We start from the raw sequence: 16,791 nt of genomic DNA on the forward strand, positions 1-16,791 counted from the left end.
TGGTCTGTAACAGGAATGTCCCTTACTCAGTAGCAGGCGGACACGGCCGTGGGTCAAGACGCCCTGCTTCATGGGGAAACCTTGTTTGTCGTTTCCACCACTGATTCGGACTATATAACCCTTCCATTCTTCACCCAAAGCGTCAGCAGCAACTTCTGTGGCCATATGCTTCTCATAAAAAGTACGAAGTTTGCGTTCATCGTCCACTTCAATGAGTTTCTGGCAGCCCGTGGCTGGGAAGGAAATATTCAGCTTCATCTTGAAGCAGCTGACCTCCTCCGAGTCGCTACAAAAAAGAGGCCTAAAACTATATTTTCTTTACTGTATTGACTTTGCCTTTTTGTCCCAGATTAGCTGAGTATAATTAAGTGGGTGTATTTGCTGGGTTCTCTATTCTGCTCCATTTATTTGTTTGCCTATTCTTTCCCCAATACTACACTGTTTTCATTACTTTCTACAGTAGTAAGTCTTGAACTCCTGTACTGTCAGACCTTTGACTTTCTTCTTCTGCAATATTATGTGGCTATATTGTATCTTTTGTCTCTCCATATAAACCTTAGAGTTCATTAGTTGATATTCACAAAAACTGCTTCCTAGAATTTTGACCAGAATTGCATTAAATCTATAAATTTTACTGCAAAGACTGAACCCTTGACATTATTGAATATACCTATATCTATCTATCTATCTATCTATCTACTTACCTACCTATGGAATATCTCTCTATTCATTTATTTCAGTTTCTATCCTAAGATTTTTATCATGTGGATATTACTACTATTTTTGAAAGATTTATATTTATTTCACATTTTTTATTTTTAAGAAATATTTGGGCAGAAAGTATGTGTGCTGGTCAATGGACAGAGAGACAAAGAGATTGGGAAAAGGAATAATAACCCCCTATGAAATGAGGTCATGCTAAAATCTCTTTTCTTCCATTTCTCCTCCTTATCAGGATGCTGGGCACAATGTCAAGCATGTTTCATGAGCTACAAGAGGCAGGACTCAAACTGCACTGTCGTCCATATAAAATCCAGCTCCCTTAACCAATAGGTCATAGTCTTACTCTGTATTTCTTTTTATTGCATGGAGTTGTATATGGTATTATATTTTTGATGTCCAACATCACTCGTTCACCTCTGGCAAGTGTTTTTTGTTTGTTTGTTTTAGTTAATTCTTTGTTTTATTTTATTTTTTATTTACATTTTTTAATACATTCAGTCACATTATTTAGCTTACAAGGTGATCATTTCAATATGTAAACATTTCTCCCTGGTCCAGTTGATCAAAATATAACAACACTACCTCCCTGTCTCATCAAGGCTGTCTCCGTATCCCTCATCCAAATGTTTTTCCCCATGTCCCACTCCTCCACACACATGACATCTGGCATTCACACCCATATCTTTTATTTGTACATCCTTTAACCCGTCAGTTTCAGTTAGAGTGCGGACACTCGGTATATATTAAGTGGGGACATACAGTGTCTCTCCTTCATATCCTGGCTTGCTTCACTCAGCAGTAAATCTTCCATATTCTTCCACTTTCTGTCAAAAGCCAGAGTTTTGTTGTTCTTTATAGCTGAATAGTCTTCCATAGAGTGTATGTGCCACAGTTTTTCAATCCATTCATCCGTATGGGGGCATTTGGGTTGGTTCCATGTCTTAGCAATCGTGAAAAGTGCTGCAATAAACATCGATGTACAAGCACTTTTCCAATGAAGAATTCTTCTGTCCTTTGGGAAGATGCCAAGGAATGGGATTGCTGGATCATATGGTAGTTCAATTTGTAGACTTTTGAGGAATCTCCAAATTGTTCTCCACAGTGGTTGGACTAATTTACATTCCCACCAGCAGTGTAAGAGAGTTCCCCTTGTATTATATTTTTGATGTCCAATATCACTTGTTCACCTCTAGCAAGTGTTTTGTTTTTGTTTGTTTGTTTTTATCATTGTTACAGCTGGTTTTGAGGTGAACAAGATTGGACAAAATTTTGAGTAGTCTACTTCTAGCCCTATTTGTAGAGACATGTTCAATGAAAAGCCCTGAGGATGTGGGGACTGCTCTAAGCAAACATCACCTGTCTAGATAAGGTATAACAAAACCTTACAGCTTGTCCTTTCCTTAACCCTTACTGTAGGCAGAGCAAAGGGTGCAATCTTTCAGGGGCCCTCCACCGATGTATCTGATGGAATTCAGAAAATATCTTGACCCCAATTAGCAAAGTCCAAGCCCTGCTCTGCCACTGTAAGATTCTATAGCTTTATCAACACCACCTTTGATATTTGCAAGGAAGTATCCTCCCCACACCAGAAGCCAGGCTTCTCTTCACTGAATAAGAAGTCTAATGGTATTTCTCTTTGATTTGGATGTAACCATCAGATATTGATGTATGCAAGAGGATATCCTCCCCACATCTGCAGATCAGCTTCACTTCACTAGGTAAGTAATTTCTGGGAAATTTCTTTGCTTTTGCTGTAACCAGTGAACAAACATGGCAGCAGCATATCTAAACCTTCGAGAATGAGAAGACCGATATCACTTGCTTCCTTTGTCTATAAAATATCAACTTTTCTATAGAATGTCACATATATGTGGTGTTGTTTTGAAATATAAAGGTGCTCTGTTTACTTGGTCAGCACAGGTGGTTCAGGTTTCATAGGATGAGACTGCCTCAGTCAACAGCTATATCGTCTGTTTGTCTCTTTCTTTCTGCTTCCTCATAGATTAGGCTAGGTTTGGGGAAGATGCCTATACCTATTTTTTTCCCAGAAGTCTTATTGCTAAAACATGATTTTGAATAAAATAGTGTTTTGTTTTGTTTGTGTAAGTTATAAATAGTGTTAAACAGGTATGCCTTTAGGTCTATGGGGAGATCCAGTTGAAATCCACAAGATATCAGAAGAGAAAGAGCTTAAGAAGAAAACATGACAGGATATCCTATTGCATTCTAGGCAAGAGAAGTGGAAGCTGACCAATAAGGAAGATGAGATGAAAGCCATTTGAGAATATGCACACTAAAAACCTAGCCCTCTGTCTCTACTCAAGATGCAGAATGACAGAAGCCAGGCAGAACACTGGAAGGGGCTCTTGGTGGAATTTGTAGGAAAGTAAAGATGTAAATTCTAATATCAGGGGCTCCCCAATAAATGGTTAGCCTGTTATGTTGTGAATTTTTTTATTATCATCATAATCTTCTTTATATTACATTGGATTACATATAACTTTACAGTGTATTACATTGCTTTTTCAAAAGGGAATGCTATGCATGTCAGTCAATACAGAGACATTAATCTCCCTGCTTTGGCAAGCCCTCCACACACAGTCTCACAGCTTCTAATCAGCATTGTACTGCTGGATGCTATAGTATGAGCTAATGAGCAAGTCAGACACCTAAGGAAAGCCTTGAACACTGAAGATAAAGACCAAGAACAGAAGGTAATTTGGAGAAAAAATGGTTCTATGAACTGAAGAAAACTTCTGAAATATTAACAACAACTTGTCAGAGTGCCAATACTGCTTTTACACATCTTAGATCATTATAGCTCATCTTATTTCTTAACCGAGCTCAATTTAGGAGCCAAATTCGAACAAAGCAGATAAAGAAGAGAAATGTATATCAATTTTATAGTTTTATATGTACATGGTGATATCAACAATAGTGGAGTAGTACTCTAAGCTCAGCGGTTTTAAATATTATAGACAAAAATAATACATTTGTAAGAAAGTAGCCTAAGTGATTCATTTTCAAGAATAGTTTACAAAAGTTGTTTAAGCAGCTTGTAAATGTGACAACCCCAGAAAGTACAAGTAGCCCAGAAAAATCCTGAACAAATACAACTGGTCACCCTAAAGAATAAGATGGTGGCTGATCATCAGTCCTTTGCTCTATTTTACTTCGTGGTTCTTCTCCCTCCTAGGGACATTCAGCAGGCCTTTTTGGTGGGATGGTTCTAAGCCTTTGCCTTTCCATTACACAAGAAAGGAAGAGGGGCAATTAATGCCTAATAATTAAATAATAAAACTCAGGCACTATCTGGGAAGATTGTATAAACCATAGTACTCAGCCAATGAGGATCTGAGGCAGGACATTTGCAATAGGGAATACATTGCTTGTTGTAACCATTCCAGGCATGCCTGTCCTTCAGACACCCTGTCTTGCCAGATCACCATTAAATCCTTGCTTCACCTTATCTCATGTCTCCGTATCCATTCTTTGACATTGGACAAAAGAGCGTGTTTCTCACACATTGGTAGGAAATACAGAACATGAGATTCACTGTTAGCATAGTAAATCCTAGGAAAACTTTAATAGATACAGGGGAGCACATGAAATTAGTGGAACATACATTTATTTTCAGGGAATTTCACTGGAACTCCATTAGCAGTCTTTCAGTGATAGAGGTCATTTCTCATTCCGGGAGTCAAGAACACACCTTCCAGAGGAATTTTTATTGACATACTGCATATAGGAAAAAAAGAATCCAATAGCCTTTTCTGCAGTTTCAATCCCTCAAGAGATTTTGGCTAGAAACAATAAATATATAATAGTAACCCTGCATATTTTAAGATTTTAAGTCCTTAACCTCATCAATATCTGGTGAAATTTAGCCAACATTGTATCTATGATGAGGATTAGCACATGACTAAATGATTCTATTGTTGGGCTCCAATGCAGTCAACAGCAATTCAAGTCTCAAACCTGATGGCTTAAAACTCAAGTTGGGGGAACTTGAGTGTGGGCCCAAAATTCTGAGAGGTGAAAGGAGGAGAAAGAATTGAAGCATGGCCATCCCCAGTGAAGGGGTGATATCTCACTTTCTCTCCAGTGAGCATAGGTGCCCAATAGCAAAAAACTTTCAAAAAAAAATGAAACCAAAATAAAAGGTTATTGGTAAGATAAAATTACAAGTAGAAAAAAGAGGGAAAACATAAATTTAAAAAGTGACCAGAAGAAATCAAAGAAAGTCAATTAAAGAAAAATGCCAGATAAAATTAAACAATTTTCCAAAATGAAAGGGTTCAGAGTTGCACAATGAGTAATAAGATAGGTAGATTACAAACCAAATTGTCAAACCCAGGAACATGATCATAATCCTGTTCACTCCCACAGAGAACCTTGAGGCAGGCCTCCAGACCATTAAAAGTTATAATGTGTGTGTTTCTGTGTAAGTGTGTCTGCATTTTTACATCTGTGTACACATAGAAACCCTGATAGGACCAGAGACAAGACTAAAATGATAGAGGATTTAGTTGAAATCTGAAGAGCCAGCTGATGGCACAGTGGTGAGTACCTATGGGTTCCGCATCATTAACTTTGTGGCTGGAGTACTAGACCTGGTAGATTGGAAATACACTGGACACCCATGCATAATTGTCTAAACTGCAAACAGAGACATGGAGATGGAATTATAAAAGGCTATCTATCCAGGGTTTTATTTTTTTTTCACTCCAGTGTCCCATGCCTTTCTACAGAGCTCATGTCCTATCTATCTATCTATATATGATAAAAAGAGAAGAAACACAGTAAATCCTAGGAAAACTTTAGTAGTGCTTAGTGGAAATTAAGCACTAAAACAGGAAAAAGATGCTCAGAAAGAAATTGACATGTTCCCATTCCTGGGCTCTGTTTGAACATTAATTTTTTTTTTTTTTGAGAGGTTTTTGCTATAGGGCGCGTGTGCTCACCAGAAAGACAGAGATGGAGAGACAGAAAGTGAGAAATCACCCCCAAGGGGGATGGCCACACCGCAATCCCTTGCCCTCCGTTCTCCTCTTGGGATCTTGGGCACGCACGCACACGCGCCTGGCATGAGTTCAAGCCACCGGGTCCGAGACTCGAACCACAGTTGACTACGTGGGAGTCCAGTGACACAGCCATTATGCTAACTGCTGGTCCCTGAACATTAATCTTAAATAAATACGTCTTTTTTAATATAAAATGCATACATAGTTTTCTTTAAAAAGATACAACTGTCTCAAATTCTGTCACAAAGTTCAAGTATTAGTAACTGTAGACTATATGTTTGAACAAGAAAAGTGTAGTATCAATGCCACAGGCAAAGCAAGCAGAATGAGCCTCAAGCTGAAGTCACCTGCTCAGGCAAAGGCATCCTCACATACATTTTTCATGGCATAATTAAGGGTCCAGGTCTCAGATACTGATCAGCTCAGTGGTGAGTACAAGCAGGTGTAATCATCTTATGAGCTGTCATGACTGGTTTGAACAAAGTTGACCAATTTCTATTCTGGCAGCATCAGTCATGAGGTTGCTGGTGGCATTCAGCAACCAACAATTAAATCAAATAGAACAAATTAGGAATTTACCTTAAAAACTTTATCTCTCCTTAAGGTGGGTACTATTTGACCCTGTCACATGGCAGATGTTACTTTTTTTCTGAGATATTCATGATTTTACTTATTTTTAAAAAAATGCATTTAATCACTATCCATCACTTTTCTTGCCAGTTGAATTTACCTAACATGAATACACTTCACACCTGTCCAGTTGAGGATACAATACACATTATTGTCAATTGATAATAACCCACTTATTTGTCTCATAAATGTCTTGCCTCTCTATTTTTTGGCTTAATTTCTTTCTTTACACCCTCCCTCTTTTCCAAAGAAGCTGAATTAATAACTCCCTGATACAGGTGTTACTTAATCATGATAATCAAACTCTGGACTCTGGGCCAGGATTGGATCATTCAAATTGAAAAAGCCATGCATTTCAAGCAGCTTAAAAATACATGTTGACTTCAGCCCTAATGGATTTTTACTGTGAACAGTTTTCATTTTTCCTCGTAAAAGGGGAAAGTGAGGACCCAACCCTTTCTAATGATGTCTGTGCATCAATCTGTACCAGAAACAGCACCCACATCAGGACTAGACTTTAGAATGAATTGATTTGTCTTCAAAATGTTCCTCTAATTCCTTGGATCCTCTCCCTCTCCCCAACTCCCAAAACTATAAGATTTCACAACTAGTTCAGGAGCAAAGAGAAGGAAGGGCTAGGCTAAGAACTGAAGGCTGAAAATTCACATGGCATAAATACTCCTACTATGCCTAATTTCAAGGTACCATCAGGAGTCATTGATGCACAGTTGTAAAGAGGTGAGCATAACTGCATCTCCTGAACTGGACCAAACATCTTTGGCACACCCTTGCCTGTTTTCCATCTGGTATGACACTGAAATGGTTGCCAAGGCCTCCAACGCTACCTCTCTGATTCCAGTTCCTAGGTGAACACCTGGCACTCAACAAGCACCTGATTGATCTTACATGTTAATCCACAATAACTCAAAGTACCTTAGAAGGTAAACAATACTTGGGACCAGCAGTTAGCGTAATGGTTATGTTGCTGAACTCCCCTGTAGTTGACCGCGGTTTGAGTCTTGGACCCGGTGGCTTAAACTCACACTGGGTGTGTGTGTGTGTGTGCCCAAGATCCTGAGAGGAGAATAGAAGAGAAGGGATTGGGACATGGCCATCCTCCCTGGGTAGTAATTTCTCTCTTTCTCTCTGTCTCTCTCTGTCTTTCTGGAAAGTGCACATGTCCTATAGCAAAAATCTCTCCCCCTCAAAAATAAATAGCGTTTTTTAATAGAACAAGTCATTTATGGCTATTTATCTAGCAGGAATATGGAGGTTGTACCATTTGTTCGAAGTTGAAATCTGAAGAGCCAGCTGATGGCACAGTGGTGAGTACCTATGGGTTCCGCATCATTAACTTTGTGGCTGGAGTACTAGACCTGGTAGATTGGAAATACACTGGACACCCATGCATAATTGTCTAAACTGCAAACAGAGACATGGAGATGGAATTATAAAAGGCTATCTATCCAGGGTTTTATTTTTTTTTCACTCCAGTGTCCCATGCCTTTCTACAGAGCTCATGTCCTATCTATCTATCTATATATGATAAAAAGAGAAGAAACACAGTAAATCCTAGGAAAACTTTAGTAGTGCTTAGTGGAAATTAAGCACTAAAACAGGAAAAAGATGCTCAGAAAGAAATTGACATGTTCCCATTCCTGGGCTCTGTTTGAACATTAATTTTTTTTTTTTTTGAGAGGTTTTTGCTATAGGGCGCGTGTGCTCACCAGAAAGACAGAGATGGAGAGACAGAAAGTGAGAAATCACCCCCAAGGGGGATGGCCACACCGCAATCCCTTGCCCTCCGTTCTCCTCTTGGGATCTTGGGCACGCACGCACACGCGCCTGGCATGAGTTCAAGCCACCGGGTCCGAGACTCGAACCACAGTTGACTACGTGGGAGTCCAGTGACACAGCCATTATGCTAACTGCTGGTCCCTGAACATTAATCTTAAATAAATACGTCTTTTTTAATATAAAATGCATACATAGTTTTCTTTAAAAAGATACAACTGTCTCAAATTCTGTCACAAAGTTCAAGTATTAGTAACTGTAGACTATATGTTTGAACAAGAAAAGTGTAGTATCAATGCCACAGGCAAAGCAAGCAGAATGAGCCTCAAGCTGAAGTCACCTGCTCAGGCAAAGGCATCCTCACATACATTTTTCATGGCATAATTAAGGGTCCAGGTCTCAGATACTGATCAGCTCAGTGGTGAGTACAAGCAGGTGTAATCATCTTATGAGCTGTCATGACTGGTTTGAACAAAGTTGACCAATTTCTATTCTGGCAGCATCAGTCATGAGGTTGCTGGTGGCATTCAGCAACCAACAATTAAATCAAATAGAACAAATTAGGAATTTACCTTAAAAACTTTATCTCTCCTTAAGGTGGGTACTATTTGACCCTGTCACATGGCAGATGTTACTTTTTTTCTGAGATATTCATGATTTTACTTATTTTTAAAAAAATGCATTTAATCACTATCCATCACTTTTCTTGCCAGTTGAATTTACCTAACATGAATACACTTCACACCTGTCCAGTTGAGGATACAATACACATTATTGTCAATTGATAATAACCCACTTATTTGTCTCATAAATGTCTTGCCTCTCTATTTTTTGGCTTAATTTCTTTCTTTACACCCTCCCTCTTTTCCAAAGAAGCTGAATTAATAACTCCCTGATACAGGTGTTACTTAATCATGATAATCAAACTCTGGACTCTGGGCCAGGATTGGATCATTCAAATTGAAAAAGCCATGCATTTCAAGCAGCTTAAAAATACATGTTGACTTCAGCCCTAATGGATTTTTACTGTGAACAGTTTTCATTTTTCCTCGTAAAAGGGGAAAGTGAGGACCCAACCCTTTCTAATGATGTCTGTGCATCAATCTGTACCAGAAACAGCACCCACATCAGGACTAGACTTTAGAATGAATTGATTTGTCTTCAAAATGTTCCTCTAATTCCTTGGATCCTCTCCCTCTCCCCAACTCCCAAAACTATAAGATTTCACAACTAGTTCAGGAGCAAAGAGAAGGAAGGGCTAGGCTAAGAACTGAAGGCTGAAAATTCACATGGCATAAATACTCCTACTATGCCTAATTTCAAGGTACCATCAGGAGTCATTGATGCACAGTTGTAAAGAGGTGAGCATAACTGCATCTCCTGAACTGGACCAAACATCTTTGGCACACCCTTGCCTGTTTTCCATCTGGTATGACACTGAAATGGTTGCCAAGGCCTCCAAAGCTACCTCTCTGATTCCAGTTCCTAGGTGAACACCTGGCACTCAACAAGCACCTGATTGATCTTACATGTTAATCCACAATAACTCAAAGTACCTTAGAAGGTAAACAATACTTGGGACCAGCAGTTAGCGTAATGGTTATGTTGCTGAACTCCCCTGTAGTTGACCGCGGTTTGAGTCTTGGACCCGGTGGCTTAAACTCACACTGGGTGTGTGTGTGTGTGTGCCCAAGATCCTGAGAGGAGAATAGAAGAGAAGGGATTGGGACATGGCCATCCTCCCTGGGTAGTAATTTCTCTCTTTCTCTCTGTCTCTCTCTGTCTTTCTGGAAAGTGCACATGTCCTATAGCAAAAATCTCTCTCTCAAAAAAAAAATAAAGGTAAACAATACTGTATGTACAGGATCCAAAGGCCAAGAGTGCTTCTAGAACTTCAGTAATGCCATGTAAATTATCCTGAATTAGTACTTTGGACTGTATATGTAGAGACTGAGATGAGAGAAATGCTGAAATCCTTAGAGTAGCTCATTCCACGATTCGACAGTCCTCGGGTGAGCCATGACTATCTACCTAACACCTAAACACCTTCCCTAACCTATATTATAAGATGTTATCTACTCAAGGTTGGTTCTTACTTCAACTATCACAAGAAACACAGTTTCACTTGCAGAAAAAACACAATCAGAATAATTTAGATGTGACCTGAGCGGGACTCGACAAGAGTCTTTCCTATACCTGGAGAGGCATAGGAAAGGCATGTCACAGAGTTGCAAACTCCTTACCAATATCCATTGTTTGCTCTTTACAAAACAGTCTCAGGTAAGAAATGTAAAGTCATAGAAAGAATGAGGAGAAATAATGATGACAGTTTCTATGACATTGTCCAGTTGTCCTACCATCAATGAAGAACAATGGTCTACTGATATCCACCAAGAGGTCCAACCAGAGCTTGGCTTTGTCTCAGAATTAGATGAAAAACAGTCTTCTGGCAACCTGTACACTTAACTTGTTTAGAGATCACACACTGACTCCACGAACAAGTGATGGGTTAAATTTATTCCAGAAAATCCAGTGACTATTTTAAATATGTCTTATCTCCATTATGTTGAGACTATCCTAAACAACTGTTCCTTCATTTTCTCTGTATTGGCGGCCATCTTAATGTCAGCCTAAGCAACCAGCACCGAGAGTCAAACAGAAACAGAGATGTGCCCCTGTTTCCTAGGCAAAAGCTATTCTTCTGAGGTATATGCACTTATGACCCTGCCATTGCAGTTGAGTACCTAGCAACCCCTGTTAGGTGTGCCTTATGTAACTTGTTTACTTGACTGTAAAAACCCTGCTGCCTCGCTGAGTGGCACCAGACCCTCACTTGAGTGTCTGGTCACTGTGATGGGGCTTCACCTCCTAATAAATTTCTTTCTTATCCCTTTCAACATTTGGCTTCATGTTCCTTAGCCTGTTCCAGATATAACATTTGGGGGCTCATCCGGATCTCCCTCTTTAGTGGGGAGATCCCCTGCCTAGGACTTTCCTCTGACCAGAACTCCTGATACCAAGGATGGGGTAAGTCAAACCTGGGTCATCGATAACATCTTAATCGCCCTGAGAGCGGACCGGACACAGTCAGACACCTCGGACGCGGAGTGACGGGGATGCCCCAATCTCCCTGGAATAGAAATTAGGTTCTTTTTGCTTATCTTCTTCTCTGCACTTCTGTCTTTTCAACGCACACTTTCACTTCCCCTCACAGTTTTTTCCTTCCAGACTGACTGGCCATCTCTTCTACCTCAACTCTAATCATTTCTGTTCCCCTTACCACCTACATCTATCTCTCTTTTTAAAATTTTAGAAATCTCTTACAGGTTCCATCTCCTCACAAACAATGGGCCATGGAGCCTCCAAAACCCCCCTGTCACTCGTCCTCAGCCATTCCAAGGACTTTCATCATGAGACACAATCCCTGGGGGTTACTGTATCTCCTGGCCAATTGCACACTCTCTGTGTTAAAGTGACCAACCTTTAATGTTGGCTGGCCAGACACTGGTACTTTTAATTACCAGATTGTTCTTCTTATTCATAAAATTATTTTTTTGGGTGCATCCAGACCAAGAGCCCAATATCGAGGCTTGATTGTCTCTTGTTACTTTTCTCCTCCCTGGCTTAAACCCTGGTTTCCCCGAAGCCATGGCATATTCTTGTTACAAACCCTACTCCCCTCAAAGATAGTTAACCTGCTTGATTCAGTTTCTGTAACTGCTTACATAGAAACCCCTGGTAACTGATCCCTATAAAAAGCTACTCAAACTTCGGTCGGGGCTACAGTTCAGACACTCAGCCCCTGAGTCTCAGGCTGTGGTCACTGGCCAACTAATAAAGACTCCCTTTAAACTTAATCTGGCTTTGGTGGTTTTCATTCAGTGGCACTCTACAACATTTAGATGACCCAGCGAGATCTGGGAACCTTAGAGTGGCTGAATAACGCCCCAACGAGGATGCTCCTTACACCCTGTCCTGGGTTCCAGGAGGGGTAAGGAGGTCTCACAAACATGGATCAAAATTTAGAGTCACTGGTAGCACCTGAATCTGGTAAAATTCTGGTTATCTCGGTTTGAAAGCTCTCCTGGTGGGACTTTAAGAGGGCTGGATGCCTCAGGACCTCCAGGTCCCTGGGCTTGAGTACAACTGTACTTCAGGTCCCTGGTGACAGTGATTTCTGGGTACACTGTTTTGCTTTGTCTTGTCTTTGTCAGACTTGTCTTCGACAAAATGTGACAGGGCCAGTTGTCAGTCTGTTCATCAAAATGTGCCCCCCTTAGCTATTTTCTAGATCACTTTCAGGATTTTTGATGCTGGGCCAAGGGTTATGGTATATGTCTGTGAATTGTCTTATTAGTGTCAAAGTAACCCCAGGGAAATTGGCTCTCATAGTCCTAATGTGTGTACATTCATACATGCAATATGTCACATACTATGTGTTGTATGTCTGTGTGAAAAAGGCCTTAAAGAATTCTATTTATTGGGACCAGCAGTTAGTGTAATGGCTATGTCGCTGGACTCCCATGTAGTAGACCACAGTTCGAGTCCAAGACCCGGTGTCTTGAACTCACGCCAGGCATGTGTGCGTGCGTGCCCATGATCCTGAGAGGAGAATGGAGAAGAAGGGATTGCAGCGTGGCCATCGCCCTGGGGGGGTGATTTCTCACTTTCTGTCTCTCTGTCTCTCTGTCTCTCTGGTGAGCACATGCGCCTTATAGCAAAAACCTCTCTTAAAAAAAAAGAATTCTAGGACCAGCAGTTAGTGTAATGGCTATGTTGCTGGACTCCCATGTAGTCAACCTTGGTTCGTGTCCCAGACCCGGTGGCTTAAAACTCATTCCGGGCGCGTATGCGTGCATGCCCAAGATCCTGAGAGGAGAACGGAGGAGAAGGGATTGTGGCATGGCCATCTCCCCGGGGGGTGATTTCTCGATTTCTGTCTCTCTGTCTCTCTCTGTCTGCACCCTATAGCAAAAAAAAAAAAAAAACTCTCAAAAAAATTCTATTTAATTTGTTTTACACAAAGAGTGCTCATAAAAATTGGTTTAAATGCTTTTCAAGTTCATATACCTTTAGTCAAATGTAATGAAAAGATTAATAAGTAAAAGTCTTCACAATTTTCAACATATATTTTGCCTGGTTTGTTATTAATCAAACAACATTGTGTTTATGGTTGGTTTAATAAACCAGGTAGTATTTATAAGTTGTATGATACTTTTTCTGTTTTTAGTTTTAGTACTAACAGAGGATCTTTAACCTCAAAGTAACTCCTGGATGTTTACAGAGGGCCCCTGAAACATCTGAAAGGGAAATACTAAACTGATCAGGCTTATTCTTTATGTGTTAGATAAAGATGAAAAACATCTTCAAATTAAGTAATTCTAATTTTCTTTACATTGTATTTTTTGAGAGGTTTTTGCTGTTAATATGGTATACTACATTTATGGTTTTGCATATGTTGAACCATCTGCATTTCTGAAATAAAGCTTACCTGACCATTATGTATAATTTTTTTTATAAGTTGTTGGGTATGATTTGTTGAGAATCTTTGCATCTATAGTCATCAGAGATATTGGTCTGTAGTTTTTCTTCTGTGTCCTGTCCTTATCTGTCTTAAGAATAAGGATGATAGAGGTTTCAAAGAATGAAGTAGAGTTTCACTCTTTTGGATGTTTAGAAATAACTTCAGCAGATCAGAGTTTAACTCTTCTTTGAACGTTTTGTAGAATTCAGAAATGAAGCCATAAGGGCCAGGACTTTACTTTGTTGGGAGATTATTTATTACTGACTGAATCTTTTGGCTTGTTATGGGCCTATTCAGACTTTCTGTATCCTCCTGGCTCAATACTGATAGATTACTTGTGTCCAGGAATTTGTCCATCTCATCCAGATTGTCTTGTTTCTTGGGATATAGTTGTTCATAATATCCTCTAATGATGTTTTGTATTTCTACTATGTCTGTAGTTATATTCTCTGCTTCATTGCTGATTTGATTCACCTGGTTTCTTTCTCTCTTTTTCTTAATAAGTCTCGCTAGTGGTGTATCAATTTTGTTTATCTTTTCAAAGAACCAGGTTTTACTTTCATTCATTTTCTGTATAGTTAATTTATTTTCTAGTTCATTTATTTCTGCCCAGATCTTTATTATTTCCTTTCTCTTGGAGGTTTTCTTTTTGTTGTTGTTGTTGTCTTTTCTGTTGCTTTTCCAGTTCTCTGAGGTACGATGTTAGGTGAACAATTTCAATTTGTCTTTTTTCTTTCTTTCTCTTATGTGTGCTAATTGCTATGAGCTTTCCTCTTATGACTACTTTAGCAGTGTCCCAAAGATTATGGAAACTAGTGTTCTCATCATCATTAATTTCCATGGATCTTTTGATCTCAGATTTTATTTCTTCAGTAGTTTTGTAGTCATTCAAGGGTACATTATTTAGTTTCCATGTATTTGAGTATTTTTGAGGATTTATCGTGAAATTAAGATCAAGTGTAATTCCTTACTGGTTGGAAAAGAAGATGGGTATAGTTCTTATGCCCTTGAATCTATAGAGGCTTGCCTTGTTCCCTATCATGTGGTCAATCTTTGAAAAGGTTCCTGTGGGGACACGTTTAGAGAGTGAACCTGAGGTGTGGGGACATGCACTGAGCAAACACCACCTCTCCTTTTGGGGTCTGACAGAACCTTGTAACTTGTCCTTTCCTTGAACTTTGCTGCAGACAGAGCAAGGGTGAAAATTGCTAGGAGCGTGCCAACAGACACATCTGATGGACTTCAAGAAACATCTTGACCCCAATTAGCAAAGTCCAATCCCTGCTCTGCATCTGAAAGGTTCTTTAGTCTTCTCTGGGTGTGATGGTGTACTCCTGATGGAGAAGTTCTTTAGCTTCTTCCCCACACCTAACAGCTAGGTTTCTCTGTATTAAAAAAGATGAGACTTTCTCTTGATGGGAATATCATCAAGGGATACACCTGGCCCAATATGACTAAGCTCTTATAGATTTGCTAACTACTTCTTATTGTCTGTAACCTGGCAATGAATCTATGAAGTGTCATGAAACATACATGTGTAATGTCTCCTTGTACTATAAATAAAGAGGCTCAGTTTGTCTGGGTGGCTCAAGTTGCTCAAGCAGCAGCTCAGCTGTGGTACAAGTTGCTTTGGGCTACCTAGGCTCAGGCTGCCTGTGTCCACTTCTACTATGTCTCTTTGTCTCATTTTTTCCATTTCCCCAGTCCTCGCAAGATGGAGGGCTTTCTCGTTCTCATCCTCTTTCTCTTACTCACCAGCAGCCCTCTGATCATGATTCAGCTAGACCCAAGCCCTGGGGCAGATGCCGACAGATTCCATGTGGGGATGAGAAAAAAGTGTATCTCATGTTTTTTGGGTGGAAAGTTCTATAGATGTCTGTTAAGTCCATTTGGTTTATGGTATCAATTAGATCCTTTATTTCTTTACCTATTTTTTGTCTCGATGATCTATCCAGAAGAGATAGTTGTTTGTTGAGGTCTCCCACAATTAGTGTGTTGCAGTCTATCTCTCAGATCTAACAGTCTTTCCTTCATGTATTTGGGTGCTCCTGTGTTAGGTACATGGATATGTATAAGCATTATATCTTCTTGATCAAATGACACTTTTACTACAATATAGTTCCCTTCTTTGTCTCTTTGAACAGTTTGTGTTTTATTTTTTCATTAATTATTTTTATTTATTTTTTTTACATTTTTAAATACATTCATTCACATTATTTAGCTTACAAGGTGATCATTTCAAAATGTGAACATTTCTCCCCAGCCCAGTTGATCAAAATATAACAATACTACCTCCCTGTCTCAACAATGCTGTCTCCGTGTCCCTCCTCCAAATGTTTTTCCCCAGGCCCCACTCCTCCACACACACCACATCTGGCATTCACACCCATCTCTTGTGTTTGTACATCCTTTAGCCCATCAGTTTCAGTTATAGAGTGTGGACACTCAGTATATATTAAGTGGGGACATACAGTGTCTCTCCTTCATATCCTGGCTTGCTTCATTCAGCAGTAAATCTTCCATATTCTTCCACTTTCTGTCAAAAGCCAGGGTTTTGTTGTTTTTTATGGCTGAATAGTATTCCATAGAACAGTTTGTGTTTTAAAGCCTCTTTTGTCAGAAATTAGTATCATGATTCCAGCTCTTTTTTGGTTCTCATTTGCAAGGGAAACCTTTTTCCAACCCTTCTCTTTTAGTCTATGCATGTCTTTATCCATGAGATGGGTTCCTGTAAGCAAGAGACAGAGGGTTTCTGATCCATTCAGCCAGTCTGTGTCTCTTGATTGGAGTATTTAATCCAATCACATTCAATGTTATTATCGGTATTACTGGACTTGTCCTGACATTTAAGTTGACCTTTATTTTGGTTGCCTTTTATTCCCTTATTCCTTGCTGTTGATTCTTTAGCTTTCCTGGAACAGTACTCTCTTCAGAGTTTCTTGAAGAGCTGGTCAGGTGTTGGCAATTTTTTTCAGGTTTTGTTTGTCTGAGAAGATTTTAATCTGTTTTTTTTTCCCATATGAAGGATAATCTTGCAGGATATAATAATCTTGGTTGAAATTGTTTCTCTCTTTTTTTTCTTTTTTTTTTTTTTTT

At 39.5% G+C, this 16,791-nt stretch overlaps 1 pseudogene; it reads right to left on the minus strand.

Annotated features, from left to right (window-relative positions):
- The window catches only part of LOC102478428 (40S ribosomal protein S6 pseudogene), a 698-nt pseudogene extending 412 nt beyond the window's left edge, over window positions 1-286 (minus strand).
- Window positions 287-16,791: the final 16,505 nt, after the last annotated feature.

This window comes from Tupaia chinensis, unplaced genomic scaffold, assembly GCF_000334495.1.
Source record: "Tupaia chinensis unplaced genomic scaffold, TupChi_1.0 Scaffold144247_1, whole genome shotgun sequence".
Taxonomy (NCBI): domain Eukaryota; kingdom Metazoa; phylum Chordata; class Mammalia; order Scandentia; family Tupaiidae; genus Tupaia; species Tupaia belangeri.